Source organism: Corythoichthys intestinalis, unplaced genomic scaffold (assembly GCF_030265065.1).
Source record: "Corythoichthys intestinalis isolate RoL2023-P3 unplaced genomic scaffold, ASM3026506v1 HiC_scaffold_23, whole genome shotgun sequence".
Classification (NCBI taxonomy): Eukaryota; Metazoa; Chordata; class Actinopteri; order Syngnathiformes; family Syngnathidae; genus Corythoichthys; species Corythoichthys intestinalis.
The window spans coordinates 448,133-464,719 of NW_026651592.1; the positions used below are offsets into that span (position 1 = coordinate 448,133).

The 16,587-nt window shown below is 40.0% G+C and overlaps 1 protein-coding gene across 7 annotated transcripts in view; it reads left to right on the plus strand.

The window, feature by feature from the left end:
• Nucleotides 1–16,587, plus strand: part of LOC130911193 (teneurin-4-like) — a 599,534-nt gene that overhangs the window by 225,920 nt on the left and 357,027 nt on the right. The window lies entirely within an intron of this gene.

Below are 16,587 nucleotides of genomic sequence, written 5' to 3' on the forward strand. Positions count from 1 at the left end.
AATATTTGACGCAATTAACGCACATGTCCCGCTCAGACAGTATTCTGCCTTTTGGTAAGTTTTACAGCAAGGCTTTTTGTGCTGCAGCACAACAGTGAACTCTTGTGGTCGCGTTGCGACATGGTTTATTTTTTTTCTGGCCAGTTCATATGGCTGCACGACGTCTCGGGCTGAAGCCTACGTTGTAATGTTGTGCTTATATGATCCTTGGACAAGATTTGTCCGTAGGTATGGTTGTTGTAAAGAATGTACATATTATGTTAGTAAGCGAAATGTTTTATTTTTTGTATGAGACGCTTTTTGTCTATGTTTAGTGAACCTGTATAGCGTGCTAAGCTAACGTTGGTGCTAATGCAATGCTTGTGTACTTTTTTTTTTTTGTAGTTTTATGACGGTCTAAAGAGGACAATGGCTAGAGGCTATTTTATTAATAAATCAGATGAAAAAGGAAGAAGTCTGATTATTAAGGCGTCGTTCACTAGCTGCCTAGCTTTGGAAAAAGTAGACGCTTCGGAGTGAGGACAGCATAGACAGATTTAAATGACAGAAGAGTGAAATGCCCACTACAGTCCTTATGTACCGTATGTTGAATGTACAGTGGGGAAGTATTTGATACACTGCCAATGGATTTTCCCATTGGCAGTGTATCAAATACTTGTTCTCCCCACTGTATATATCCATCTTGTGTCTTATCTTTCCATTCCAACAATTAATTTTACAGAATATATATAATTTACAGAAAAATATGGCATATTTTATAGATGGTTTGAATTGCGATTAATTGCGATTAATTACGATTAATTAATTTTTAAGCTGTAATTAACTCGATTAAAAATTTTAATCGTTTGACAGCCCTAAAAAAATGCTAAGCTGCCACACATACATTTCATCTCCAAGAAGAAAACAATCGACCAACATCAAATTTATATACACAAGTGTTGTTAACAACAAGCATAATAAAGTGCTTGTGTAGCGTAATCCGTTTCCACCGATATTTATTATTTATTTTATTCCACCAACGGCATGGAGGTTTCCCCAGCTGCTGCAGTTTTCTGAGTCTGACGGTGATGAATCATGTCAATGTGCGGATACACGCAAATTGCCTGGACTCATTTATCCGTTTAATTGGCTGCCATACTGACATGTGATCAGCAGAGATAGTTAGCTCTGATTGGTTCAAATGTGCATGTTTTCTGGAGCAGCAAAAAAAAAAAAATTGAATTGATGCGACAAAAAAGGGCAATGCAAATCTTTCAAATCTTTAAGAGCAACGAAAGACATGAGGAGGCTTACTTATCATATTTAGTTTTATTTGCTCTGATGGGGAGGTTCAGAACATCTGAGCTGCCAATGTGCACTTTGGACTTAAATTTGTTCATTTATGTTAGGCTATTTATTAATTTCCTTATGATTTAAAAAAAGTAATGGTTGCGCGATCCTCAAAATATATTCCATTTCTCTCTGCATAATTTGTCATTTGTGCTTACTTTTCTGAATGTATGTTGGTCATATCTTATTAAAAGTAAATGTTTACATTAACTTTAACCAGGGCCGGCCCAGGTCATTTGGGGGCCCTAAGCAAAATAATGCAAAGGGTCCCGTATTTTTGGCCCACCATTTCGTCACAGTATACTGTGAAACCCATACATGCAATCCAACCCATACGTCCATATTTTGTATATTAATCAGATTTTGTTGCACTGTATACTTAAAACTTCTCACCCCAAATGATTGTCAGTACTTACAGTAGATAGCGCCAAACCTCTTTCTAAAAGAGGAAAGAAAGAAGTTAAGGAAGAACTTTTATTTTTCAAGCTTGTAATCAAGTATCAAAACTCACAAAAGTCAAATAAAGCACACTGTAGTAAAAAAAAAAAAAAAAAAAACAATTGCCAGATTAGGGGCCCCCAAGTGGTCAGGGGCCCTAAGCAGCTGCATAGTCTGCGTATAGGCTGGGCCGGCCCTGACTTCAACTTTAATATACATCCTATGTTCTTAAGTCATTAAAATTGAGATTTGGCATGTAGTATGTGAGGAAATGAGGGAAAATAAAAATTAGGAGTTGGAGGTTGGGGTCACTGCTGTTTTTGTTGATAAAAAAATACAATTTTGAATGAAAATCAGTTTTCAATTGTGCTATAGAAATAACTGTGCTAAAACAATTTTCTTTGCATTTCAGTTGTGTCAGAGGTTTGATCAGCCCCCCCCCCCCCCCCCCCCCAAAAAAAAAAGAAAGAAAATATATAAATAAGTAAAATTTCTGGCTCCGTGGCAACCTTCACGCCGGGGAGTTCTGGCAAAAAATTCTAGCCAGTTTCACCCCTGGTTACTTCCTGTTGATTTGGGGGTATTTTATGGGTCTCTTCCTGTTTATTTTGAGTTACAGAACAGGAAATGACCAGGGAATCACCCAAATGAATAGGGAGTGACTCAAACTCAACAGAAAATGACCTGTAAATGCCCTGAAAATCGGACAGAATGACTGTGAATGCTCTGGTTTCGAATCAACGAACGTTCCAAGTCTAAATGGATTTGGCGTCGAGCACCGTCAATGCAGCCTTAAAGTTGACTGAGACACTATTATGGTGGAAAATGTTGGTCGCAAATTGTTGGTTCAAATTTTTTCTTTTTTTTTTTTTTTTTCTTTTTTTTTTTTTTTAGACATTGATACCTTTTCAAAACGATAACCCGATTCTTGGCAGGGGCATATCGATAACCTTATGGGATACAAAGTATCACGATATATCACCATTTCGATATTTTGTCACACCCCTAATTGACAGTGATCTAAGGAAATACATCAATAACCTTCCTACTTTTGTAAATGGTTTAATGTTATTGTGCAAATTAACTTGGCTGACATTGAAGGTGATTTACATTCAATTCATTCGAATTGAATGATCATCGATCAATGCTAGCCCCTCCCAGTCAAAGTAGATTGGATGTCCGTAGTTGTCAATGGCCTCCAAAGCATCAGTATTCAATGCTTTTCTTTGTTCAAGTGGTTAGGAGTAAACTTTCCAAAAGTAGTTTGGTACTAATTTTGTAAACAAACCCATTAAAAAAATAACCAAAGTTGCCCGTTTTCCAATAGACTGGCTCACAAATGCGCTGGTCTTGCTCTCTCCCAAAGTCATTTGAAAAAGCTAGTCTCTAAATTAAACAAGCCTTATACAGGTATTCCCCGGGTTACGAATGAGTTCCATTCCTACGCAGGCGACTTAACCCTAATTTCCGCGCAAATTGGAATCAACACTTTAAATACCCCTCAATATCAAAATAACTATCCAAAAAGTCCAATAGTATTGTATTTTGTATAACTCATTCACTCCCAGCCATTTTCCCAGAGCAAGGCCCTTCGCTCCCGGCTGTTTTACTGGATTTTGATTGATTTTGCAAGGCCCAAAGAAAGTTTTGTCGCCCGTTAACGCGATAATTTTGACAGCCCTAATAAATATATATATGTATAATAAATCAGAGAAAAACATTTTTTTTTTTTTTTTTGATTGGAATTATTTTTTTTTTGATTGAAGCAACTTTTTTTGGTCTAAAATATACATTTTGATTGAAGGATCGTTTTTTTTTTTTTTTTTTTTTTTTTTTTTTTAATTGAAGCAACTTTTTTTATTGAATAATAAAGACACAAATCTACCTCCATATGGCACCGCCCAGGGGATACAATTTTTGACTGGGGTAACTACATTGGCCACACACCGGTGGGCCCACCAAATTCAATGGAAAGTATTGCCTAAGCAGCCTGATTTAGAATTCACCTCAAGAATAATGGGAAACCAAAAACGCTTATTGTGAACTTATTCTTATATTCTTGTAAGTTAATTTTATCGCTGACACTGCGTTTTGGGGTCCTCAACAGTTTGTCCCCCCCCCCCCCTTCCCCAAAAGTCAAACTCCGCCTATGACTAAATCACTTTCTTTTACAGGGATAAAGAAAAACAAGATCAGACATTGTTATATGAACATTCCTTAATATAGGACTAAATATTTAATGGGGTGTCCTAATTTTTACACAAGACTGTAAAACAATGAGAAGCAGTTTTTGACAGTTTTGTTAATGAAATCCTGACATTTGAAAAATATGATAATATTCATCTTTTTTCGCGTTTGGAAGGATGGAGGTTTATTTCAAACATGCTTCGTTTCGATGGAGGCATCAGGTGCTATCAAAATGTCCTTTGTCAGTAAACGCACGCTTCTCGTTCAATCAGTTCATTAAACGGTAGGCGAGAAACACGATCGGACGTTTGATTCGATGGCTCGACTGTGTAATTTCCAAATGTAATTGCTCCGTCAAGTGATGTGGTGCAATGCAGCAACTTTTCGCGGGCTTAATGAGTTGTGTGGCAGCAAAAGAAAAACAACGCGGGGGCTTCTCTGATCTCCTTTGTGATTGGGATTAACTCCTTCCTCCAAGTGAACCTTTGTTTGTATTCACCCTGAGAGCAAAGCGCATTTAGAATAACACGGCATCTGAAAAGGAATGTGGAACCAATAACGAATGAGCAGAGGTGGGCAGTAACGTGTTACATTTATTCCGTTACATTTAGTTCACTTTTTGGGGGAAAAAATGTACTTCAGACAGTAGTTTTACCACACCGAACTTTTTATGAATCTACTAGACCTTTTCAAAAAATGTGCATATTTTGATAAAGTTCATTATTTTCTGTAATGTATTGATAAACATTTGACTTTCATATATTTTAGATTCATTACACACAACTGAAGTAGTCCAAGGCCTTCATTGTTTTAATATTGATGATTTTGGCAAAAAAGTAAAAAAAAAAAAAAAAAAAAAAAAATCCCTATCCGACAGTGGGGTGGCGTGGCTCAGTGGTAGAGTAGTTGTCCCCCAAAACCTTAGGTTGTGGGTTCGATTCTCCGCCCTGATGAACTCGTCTAAGTGTCCTTGAGCAAGATACTGAACCCCACGTTGCTCCTGGTGTAGCGTCACCAGTAGGTAGATGGCGAGATAGTGTAAAGCGCTTTGAGCGCCTTGAAAGGTGGGAAAGCGCTATATAAGTATAACACCATTTACCAAAAAAAAAAGTCAACCTTCAACTAATTATATCAGCTATTAGAGGCGTGCAAAATTTCCTATTCTTAGATTATTCGCGATTCGGCCATGGAAGTTTCGAGAATGATTCACAAACATCTAAATTCCGATTATTGAATTTTACCAGGTAAAGCGGAAATAAAACGCAGTCAGCACGGTCATCGGGATGCAATGAGGAACGGACCGAGAGTAGATATCATGTGCAGCTAATACCGCCAGATAAACAAACAAACAAACAAACAAACAAACAAAAAAATGATAATACCTGACTGCGGCCGGCAGCCGCTACAAACAGCGCCCAGTAAGTTGCTAGTTTCTACAAACATACAGCAACATACGGCTATAGTAGATATCACATATATCTAGACTAGATGTGAAATGACAGACTTTCCCGCACAAGTAAACAGGCGCCATCTTAAAGTGATCCTCTCACTTAAATACATGTAGGCTCTAATAAACCACAATTGTTCTCTTGTACTAAAATATGTTGTTAAAAACACATAAAATGTTAAATCAATGGCAATATTTTATAATATTTAGTCCATATTTTGACCGTTAGTTGGCGCCATGGTTTGAGGGCTCGCAGTGATGACGTATAGCTGGCATCTTCCCAAATGTGTAGCGTATTCAACAATTTCTTATTGCTGCGTAAACTCGTGAAGTAAAATGCCACGATGTGCTGCTTTTGGATGCAATTTCCAGTCAAATGGAAACAAGGATAGTGAAGTGAGTGGTCATGGCGGAATTATTATTTTTAGTGAACTAATGTGCATAAGTGGAAGCTTCTCCCCCTTTTTTTTATCCTACCCACCACGCGTTACAACTGGCGCCCGAACATTTTTCCTCGATCCTCAGTCAAGTAAGGGATCCGTCTATTTTGTGGTTCCGACGGTCCCACCGCGTCTGCAATATTGGTTTCAGATCTGTCCATTTTTTTTTGATTCGTCGGTCCCACAGCGGCTTTTCGGATCAGTCTATTTTGTGGTAGTCTTCCTCTTGTTCTGACTCTATTTTAAAAATCTGAAAATAGGGTTCGAAACACAAGTTGATAATGTTTTCCAATTGAATAGCAATCATACAGCAAGCCAAAACAGCATATAGACCCAGGCAAGGAGGAAAGCTGGCTCCAGGCTCTACAAACAACAAGTACACAAAAATGTTCCCGAGAAAAGACAGCGCTAGCTTAAGAATTCAGTCTTTTGAAGACTCTGGTGAGGCGGAATATGGTCCGGGAGAAGGGTGTGTTTGGGTAATTTTCTGTTGCAGGTTGGGCCAAAGAGTACGTGCTTCACTGTTGCCAAGGCAACCAGAGTTGGAGATTTTGTCAGTCACAGTTCCCAAGGAGCGCTGAGTGTTCAAATTCTCAGCTGTGGAGTCTTCTTGTAATTAGGTGTTCCTTGTGGTAAGACAGGATGTCCTGCCATTGTTCTGGACTGTCCATTTTTGGCCCCCAGAGGCACTGATGGCGGGATTTGGTGGTCAAGATGCGGGCTTGTAGATGTCTTGGCCATGACCTGCTTGTCTTGCTCCGTCAGCGTCATTCACTAGGTCCCCCCGTGTGGTTCTGGGATTTTTGCTCACCGTTCTTGTTATCATTTTGACGCCACGGGGTGAGAGCTTGCATGGAGCCCCAGATCGAGGAAGATTATCAGTGGTCTTGTATGTCTCCCATTTTCTAATAATTGCTCCACAGTTTATTTCTTTACACCAAGCGTTTTACCTATTGCAGATTCAGTCTTCCCAGCCTGGTGCAGGTCTACAATTTTGTCTCTGGTGTCCTTCGACAGCTCTTTGGTCTTGGCCATAGTGGAGTTTGGAGTGTGACTGACTGAAGTTGTGGACAGGTGTCTTTTATACCGATTTAAAACAGGTGCCATTAATGCAGGTAACGGGTGGAGCCTCGTTAGACCTCGTGAGAAGAAGTTAGACCACTTTGACCGCCAGTAATCTTGCATGTTTGTAGGTGACCAAATACTTGTTTTCCACTCTAATTTGGAAATAAATTCTTTAAAAATCAGATTTTCTGTTTTTTTTTTTTTTTTTTTGCCACATTCTGTCTCTCATGGTTGAGTTTTACCCATGTTGACAATTCCAGGCCTCTCGAATCTTTTCAAGTAGGAGAACTTGCACAATTGGTGGTTGACTTATTTACTTATTTGCCCCACTGTATCTGTTATGCCCTTATCTGTTATCCTGGGGCGGCAAATTCCAATCACTCCAAGTCCAACTACTCATAATATATAATATATTCTACTTGCTTTGTTAAACAAAAATTTTAAATGCTATTTACTTTATATTGGGTGTGTAAGAGTAATACAAACAGTAAGTAGGGGAAAGGATGCTATTCCCTTATGTACACTTATGTTCAAAATGACACCCATTTTAACAATAAAACACTTGATACAAAACAATTGGTTTTCAAATGCCCGTCCAGTGAGATCAATATGTAATAAAACTATATAAAAGGAAATAAAACTGAGCCTTCAATGAATTTTCGGATTCTTTCTTTGAATATTGACTTAGATTTCTGTGTATATATATTCCATCTAGGTGCTCCTAAATTTTAATTAAAATAGGTTGAGAGAAGGCATGTGCCGGTATGAGATTTTGACGGTACGATAACCGTGAGCAAAAATACCGCGGTTTCACGGTATCACGGTATTGCAATTATAGCTCCAAAATGTGTTATTTTGAGATATATGGGTTAAAAAAACTTTTTTTTCCCCATTGAACAGGATTTTTTTTTTTGAACATAGTTGCAAATTGGAATATGAATGTATTGTTAAAATAAATAAATTATCAATAAAAAAAAAACAAATATTTTAAATAAAATTAAAATATAACATAGACTATACCCACAGCCACAGCTCAAATTGCTCAAGTTTAGAGCAAGAAAAAAATAATTTCTATAAAAAAGTAAAAACTCTTCTGAATAAATTTTTTAAAAATTTATACTGCATAATTTTTTTTGAGGATTGAAAAGCTCAAGTGAAGTTTCGCCATTTTCTGCCACTGTGTCAACTCTAGTCTACATGATGTCATGCCTTTGAGTTATAAAGAACAAAGAATTCAAAAGTTAATAAGTTAGTTAAAAATGTATAAGTTAGTTAAAATGTAAATATTGTTGTGGAAAGGTTTCATCTAAAAAAAAACAAAAAAAATCATTGAGAGTGAGACCTCTCCTTGATCCAACGAACATGGATTTGTCCTTAGGGCAAAATCATCTTTCCTCAATTAACGATCTTTGATGCTATGCCTTTTTCCCCTTTATTCAAGTGAATCAAGCTTGTTTTCTCACTCTGCGGCTCTAACATTCGACGAAGTTGCTCTCCCAGCTAAGCCTAGGCTAACACTCGTCTTTGTAAGCTTTTAGTTAGTTTGCATATCGAATTTCAAAGGAAAATATGTGTTTTGTTTTTGGCGAACTTTTTCACAGTGCTAATTTGTTGAAGCTAGTCACACTGTAATTGGAAAAATACAATTGTACAACGTTTTAAATGTATTCATTTTGTATATTCCACTTACCACGATTTGAGAGCTCAATAAATTGAAGAAAAGAAGCCTTATGTTTGGAGTATTTGTTTAGGGTTCGTTGGCTGTTTAGCCGATAGTCACTTTCACACACAACAACAAACGGGAGCGGGTGAGTGCTGCCACGCCACTTCTGGCTGCGTTTTTGACACATGAAAAATGGCGAATACCGTATTACGGTCTGACGGAAAAATTTAGCGGTTTTGAAACCGCGACGTTTTCACACCACGGTAAACCGTGAAACCGGTAACCGGCACATGTCTAAAGAGTACTTTTTAAATTCACCACCTGTTACCTCTCATACGTTCTCAGTTAAAACTAACCGATATTAGGGCCCGAGCGTACCTAAAAGCTTTTTTTTTGCATTTGGTTATTACCATGCCTGCACTCACTGTCTTTAGGTTTGATTAAATTCAACACGTGAAGGCAGGTTCTTTTAATGATAGACATGTCTATCATGATTTGACACAAAAGCTTTAAAAGACAGAGAAATTACAGTCTGGCATTTTTCATCAGAGCAGCCATTTAAGTATGATTTCTTCTAAGAGGTACTTTTCATAACAATTTTCTGCAAATTTAAAACAGTTATTCTTGAGTTTGATCGTGTTTATTGCCTTTGATGGCAATAGATGTCAAATCCATTTTAACTGGTAGGGATTGCAGAAAAATACAATACTATTACACAATAATAAAAGAGAAAATGATTATAATATTAAATACAAATATCAGACTAAATCAAAATGAAAACACGACCAAAAAAATTACACTAAAATATATGAGTTATTAGCTAAACATACGTAAATAATTAAAACGTTGCGTACTGTTAGTTGACAAAAATAGGCAATAATTCCACAAAACAAATACAAAAATATTCCCAAAAAAATACATTATGCAAAAAATAAATTTTAAAAGTATAAAACATATGACTAAAAAATGGAAACCCAACATATTGCATCCTATTTGCTGACTAAAATGACCACATATTTCACAAAAATATGATACAAAAACGAACATATAGTCCACAAAAATACTGCCCCCAAAATAAAACTAATATTACACAAACTACATGAATATTACCCAAAAAATACATTTCTAAAGTGGCAAAATATATGACTAAAAGTATAAAAATGTAATACAAAGAAATTCAACATAGAAAAAATATATAATAAATAGGTACAGAACTGATACAAAAATGCTCAAATTCATAAAACTAATATTAAACATATATGTATTAATATTACCCCAAAGTTAAATGTAGAAATAGCCAAATATTTGACTAAAAGTACAAAAATGTGATACAAAATAATACTCCAAAATATAAAATCAATTTAAATCCAAAATATATTAGCTAAAAATGAAATTAAATGCTAATAAATGTGACATAAAAACAAAAGATATTAGTCAAAAATGTCCCAAAAATTGAAAAAAATATATCCATGGCGGAAAACAACCAGGTGACTTGAAGTTCCGCTCTGAGACCCCCAATTTGGCCAAATTTCAAAATTGTCCTATATGCATGTGTGATACATCATTGGAAAGTTTAAAATCTCAATTTTCTGGGGGAAGAAAAATTTTGAACAGGAAGGCATTGAAAAAAAAAAATAGATATATTTTTTAACAGCAAAACTAGGGGTGAAAGTGGGTCAGAACGGTCAGGAACGCAGTTCCGGTATAAGATTCAGGGCCGGAATGCTATTCCGGTACACGGTGCTTTTATTCCAAAAATATAACGGCAACTGTCAAAACGCTATTAAAAAAAAAATGCTAAGCTGCAACAATTGCATTTCATCTCCAAGGAGATAACAATCTACCAACATCAGATTTACATACACAAGTGTAAACAACAAGCATAATACATTGCTTGTGTAGCGTAATCCGTTTCCACCGATATTTATCATTTATTTTATTCCACGGACGGCATGGAGGTTTCCCCAGCTGCTGCAGTTATCTGTGTCTGACGATGATGAGTTACGTCAACGTGCCAATGCACACAGCAAAGCAAAACGCCTGGACTCACTTGTCCGTTCAATTGGCTGACATACTGACGTGATCAGCAGAGATAGTTAGCTCTGATTGGTTCAAATGTGCATGTTTTCTGGAACAGCAAAAAAAAGAGAAAAAAAAAGTTTGTTGAATTGATGCAACAAAAAAAGGGCAATGCAACAGAAAATGGATCAAATCTTTAAGAGCAACGAAAGACATGAGGAGGCTTATTTCTCATTTTTAGTTGCATTTGCTCTGATGGGGAGGTTCAGAACATCTTAGCTGTCAGTGTGCACTTTGGACTTATATTTGTTCATTTATGTTAGGCTACTTATTCATTTCCTTTATGATTTAAAAAAGTCAATGTTTGCTCGATCTTCAAAATATATTCCATTTCACTCTGTATAATATCATTTGTACTTATTTTTCTGAATTTATGTTACTTATATCTAAAATCACTTTTTGAATGTGTAATAACTGTGCCAAACAGTTTTCTTTGCATTTCAGTAGTTTTAGAAGGTTTGACCGCTCCCCCCCAAAAATATAAATAAATAAACAAAATTTCTGGCTCCGTGGCGACTTTCACGTCGGGGAGTTCCGGCAAGAAATTCTAGCCACTTTCACACCTGAGCAAAACCCTAACAGGATGTGAGAGCATAAATAAAGACGCCATGATTTTAGCGAGACATCATCGCGTACTTACCTCTTTTCGATCCAAAAACTCCATGTAGCATGTATCACCGAGTGTCAACACACAGCTCTGAATGGCCACAGCTGGATTTTTGGGGGGATTTTGTGGGTGAAACATGGTAATATAACAAGAGTCGCGATGTAGAAATCGCAGACATCAAGGAGTAATCGAGATTTTCATTTTCATATATTTACCAGGCCTGTCAAAAGTATCGCGTTAACGGGCGGTAATTAATTTTTAAAATTAATCACGTTAAAAAGCTAAAAATGACAGACATATTGAATAATAAATATTATTACTTACCTTCTTTTTATGGCTGGGTTGAAACAAAAGCAATTGCGCAACTTCTGTAAACGGTGGCTTCCAGGGAAAAGTGACAAATTAAAAATAGTTCGGGGGCTTTTTGCGCCATGAATCTGCTATGGCAGCATATAGACATAATGTTCTATCAAACACAACAGTTCTTTTGCCTTAAAATACAGCAGTTTCTTTTAAAGAGGGGTGCAAGAGCAGAAACTGCTTTTTCACCCTTGTCTGTGTTTTCCGCTATATATATCTAAAAACTAGGGCTGTCAAACGATTAAAAATTTTAATCGAGTTAATTACAGCTTAAAAATTAAATAATCGTAATTAATCGCATCCATCTATAAAATATGCCATATTTTTCTGTAAATTATTGTTGGAATGGAAAGATAAGACACAAGACAAATATATATATTCAACATGCGGTACATAAGGACTTTGTTTATTGTAACAATAAGTCAACAAGATGGCATTAACATTATTAACATTCTCGTAAAGCGATTCATGGATAGAAAGACTTGTAGTTCGTAAAAGATAAATGTTAGTAGAAATTATAGAAATTTTATATTAAAGTAGTTAAACTAGTTGCTCACCTTTGTTGATGTCAATAATTACACCTTGCTCACTCATTGTGCTTAAACCCATACAATCATTTGTTTTTTTTTTTTTTTTTTTTTTTTTTTTTTTAAACCTGTCCTGTTCAGCTGTTTGACACAGAGAATGGAAGTCTAAGTGCCCGGATTCTGAACAGTTTTAATGTTTCACATTGAGAGTCTGACATACTCCCATTGTGATCATTCAAAATACCTTTTTATTATGACAAAGCAGCGAACAGGAAGGGATTATGGGGGGACAGAAGAAAAGAAATACAAGAGAAGAAAGAAAAGAAACACATACACAAACAACAACAAGAAATACATTGAACATCTAAACTAGTTACTAATATGCTGGTGCTATCGTCAGCGAGATGTATTTCCGGTTTACACCATGTGGGGGCCTATTGGCCAGTGAAAGAGGAGAATGGGGGTGGGGGTGTCTATAAGACTATAAACTAAGTGATTGAAAGGGGTAGAGTGTACACAAATCAGTTCTGTGATCTAGAACCCAGTAATCGTGTGAATCTCTTATGAGTGAAAGCCCGTTGGCGACCAACCCTACGCCGCCGCATCGCCAATCCCGGCACCGGAACCCCCAACCCGAGCATGCCCTACCACATCCAGCAGCACGCAAGCCCCACCGGGCGCGCGACAGCCACGCAGACGGGCGGAGAGACCGCGCGGGCACCAACCCAGGGCCACGGCCCACACCCAGCCAGCCCGGGGAGGGCGGGGGGGCGGGGGGATCCATGCGCAGCCCATCCCTCCTCCAACCGCCCAGCAAAGGAGCCACCGTCACCCCCCCCCGGGACCCAGGGTGGTCCCCCGGGCCACCCGCGCGCCCATCAACCGGCCTTCAGGGATGGCAGGAGGGGACGCATCACCAACCCCACGCCTACACCCACCCCCGCCCGCCCACCCGGACCACGAGCCACAGCCCCCCAACCGGCACGGCACGCCACGGGACCCCCAGCGGCCCACCAAGCCCCAGGCAAGGCAGGGTCCCCCGCCGGTGCAGGCGACACCCCGCTGATACACCGGCGCCCAGCCAGCGACCCGCGACGGAGCGCAGGGCGGACGCCCAGCCAGAGAAGAGAGGGGAAGGCGGAGGCAGGAGAACGCCCAGGGACTGCCATGGGGCGACGCAAGATCGGAGACCCGACCCCCCAACCCACTCCCGCGGCCGGCAGCCGAGGCAGAGGGGAGGCCACACCCCGGGAGCCACGCCATATAGAAAAAGTGTGGGACCCACCTACCACCCTATTACTGTGGCTGCCAGGTTCCCGACTGGCAGCCATCACCCAGCACCGTGATGGGGGTGTGAGGGGAGGGTAGTGCAATGTATGCATTAAAATAGGAGAGCTTGGCTTGGGGCAGTGGGACCGCAGCATGGAGTTTCTGTCCAGCCGCCCGTCCCACCGCCCTTTGCCAGAGCTCTCCTGTGGAGTATGATGTGTGTGGTGCATTTAAAAAAGGTGCAGGGATGGCGGGGCCTGTGGTGAGGAGGCAGCCGTGAGGCCCCCCCCCCCCCAGCAGGTCCCAACCATCCCACAACCTTGGTGTGTGGTGCATTAAAAACAGGGGGGAGTCGGGCCGGGACTGTAAAGCCCCGTCCCAACTCTCCCCGGAGAAATGTATGAGCATGTAAGTGCCAGGGTGAAAAATATTTACAGTGCCGAAGTGAGAAGTGCGTGAGTTAAGAGGCAGGCTCCCGCGGGCGTGGCCCCGTCCACCAGAACCACCGGCCCCAGGGCGGAAGAAGCGTCAGGGCCCCGATCAATCCCCGCCCCAGAACACCCACGGCGCCTCCGCGACCGCCCACCCCCCTCCCACCCACCGAGCACCCACCCCGCACCCCGAGCAGGCGCCACACCAAGCGCCGGCGACCAGGGGGCGTCCACCCCACCGGCAAGGGACAACAAGCCTCACCCTAGGCCCCGCGGGCCCCAAGAGGCCCCGCTAACGACCCCGCCGGCCGGGGGGCAGCCGCGGCCGCCGCGGCCCAGGGAGGCGGACAGGGCCGGAAACATACATACAATCATTTGGACCCAAGCGCCAGCAGAGGGCGCCAAACACTAAAAAACAAGTAACAAGCAGACTAGAGCTGTCCCGACTAGTCGACGTAGTCGACGTAGTCGACGTCATCGATGACGTAAATCCGTATTAGTTAGTATTAGTATTGTTCTTAATGCTAATTGAAAGGTTTATTTCATGTTATGGTTTATTTTATGGTTTATATAAGGTTAAAATGTCATAAATATATACAGTATATACAGTGATTGCACTCAAGGGAGAGATTGTCAATGATAAGGTAATAATTTAAGGTAAAGGCAATTCATATAGGCAATTCATTGATATATAAATAAGGTTTCAAAGGAAAAAGGTGAAAAGTTTTTGTTAATTTCTAATTGTGTTGTTTTATCTGTGTGCACCGTAGCTCTTACAGTGTGTTTACATCAAGGATGGAATAAAAGTTGTAAACCATCAGTTTAAGAGACCATCTTTCCCAATCGGGATGCTACACTAGTTAATTCTATCAGCATTTGAACTCATTGTTTATTTGTGATTTATTATTGTTATTTACATGTTTATTTGTACTTTAATAAATAATTTAAGTGTTCCAATATATTTTTTGTGAATTGATAAGCGTCAACAAAAATTTCATTGCTAAATTAGTAAAAAAAAAATTTAAAAAAAAAATTTTTTTTTAATTATTAGATTAGTCGACTAATCGTAAAAATAGTCGGCTGACTAATCGGGAGAAAATTAGTCGTTTGGGACAGCCCTAAAGCAGACATTACACTGCTGTCATTTTAATCTGTTTGAGCGGTGTATGTGCGTTAATTGCGTCAAATATTTCAACGTGATTAATTTAAAAATAATAATAATAATTTTGACAGCCCTACTAAAAACATAAATACAGTATGCAAAAAGACACAGCAGTTAAAACAAATTGGTCCTGCAACACCTCACCGCTGTCACACAACAGACAAACGCGACACGTTCGGGTGTTTTAAACGCCACGCCGACAGGCAATTAAAAAGCCAGACAAGAGTGGGGGGAAATGACTTTTCACGATATGCTTTTAATTGTCATGAAACAAGCTCGCAGTCTGTGTGCTGCACTGCAGAGCAGGTGGCTTTTTATCACTTTGCATCACACTCGCCCGGGGTCATCTTGCAGCCCTAGGATTTAAGTGTTGTGCAGGATTTCGAGGTAAATAAATAGAAGGCTGAAAGGATACGGTGTGGCTTTTTTGTTTTTCCACTCCATTCTTTTTTAGTCACATTGGGAGGGACTGACGAGGCCCCCTTTTGTTCGCCTACGTTTCACGGTGGCCGTGGGCTTTCCGCCAGGCTGCCAGCGGGAGCTCCCGGCCGCCGCATCTAAGGCACGCCAACCCCGCGCTATTAGCATCTCTTAATGCCCGGCAGCAGGGGGCCGGGTCCACTGCGGGTTTTTAATGCAGCTGTTGAGGGATGACATAAAAAGGGGTTCGCCCGCCCTCCAGCAGTTCACACCTGACCGGGCCGGAATGCTGAGGAGTGCATGCTCAAGGCCTGGGGGACTTTAGGGGGGATGGGGATGCGAGAGAATTTAACTAAGCTTTCAAACTGCTTATCTTCCCCCCCATGTACACGCAAGGGTGAGGCACACTCTTTAAAAGAGGTCACCCCTGAAAACTGGAAGGCTAATACTTGATTCATTTTGGGTGCAAATCTACAATTCTCATCCCCCCTCATTGAAATACAAGGGGTAAATTTGAGAAAATGTATTCCCAGGCGCATGCCAAAATCAACAAGTGTTGCTTTGGAAATCGCCTCAGCAAATCAGAAGGCATTATTGGGGGAAAAAAAATGTATATACAGTGGGGCAAATAAGTATTTAGTCGACCACTAATTGTGCAAGTTCTCCCACTTGAAAATATTAGAGAGGCTTGTAATTGTCAACATGGGTAAACCTCAACCACGAGAGACAGAATGTGGATAAATAACCCAGAAAATCACATTGTTTGATTTTTGAATAATTTATTTGCAAATCATGGTGGAAAATAAGTATTTGGTCAATACCAAAAGTTCATCTCAATACTTTGTTATGTAGCCTTTGTTGGCAATAACGGAGGCCAAAAGTTTTCTGTAACTCTTCACAAGCTTTTCACACACTGTTGCTAGTATTTTGGCCCATTCCTCCATGCAGATCTCCTCTAGAGCAGTGATGTTTTTGGGCTGTCGTTGGGCAACACGGACTTTCAACTCCTTCCACAGATTTTCAATAGCGTTGACATCTGGAGCCTGGCTATGCCACTCCAGGACCTTGAAATGCTTCTTACGAAGCCACTCCTTTGTTGCCCTGGCTGTGTGTTTGGGATCATTGTCATGCTGAAAGACCCAGCAACGTCTCATCTTCAATGC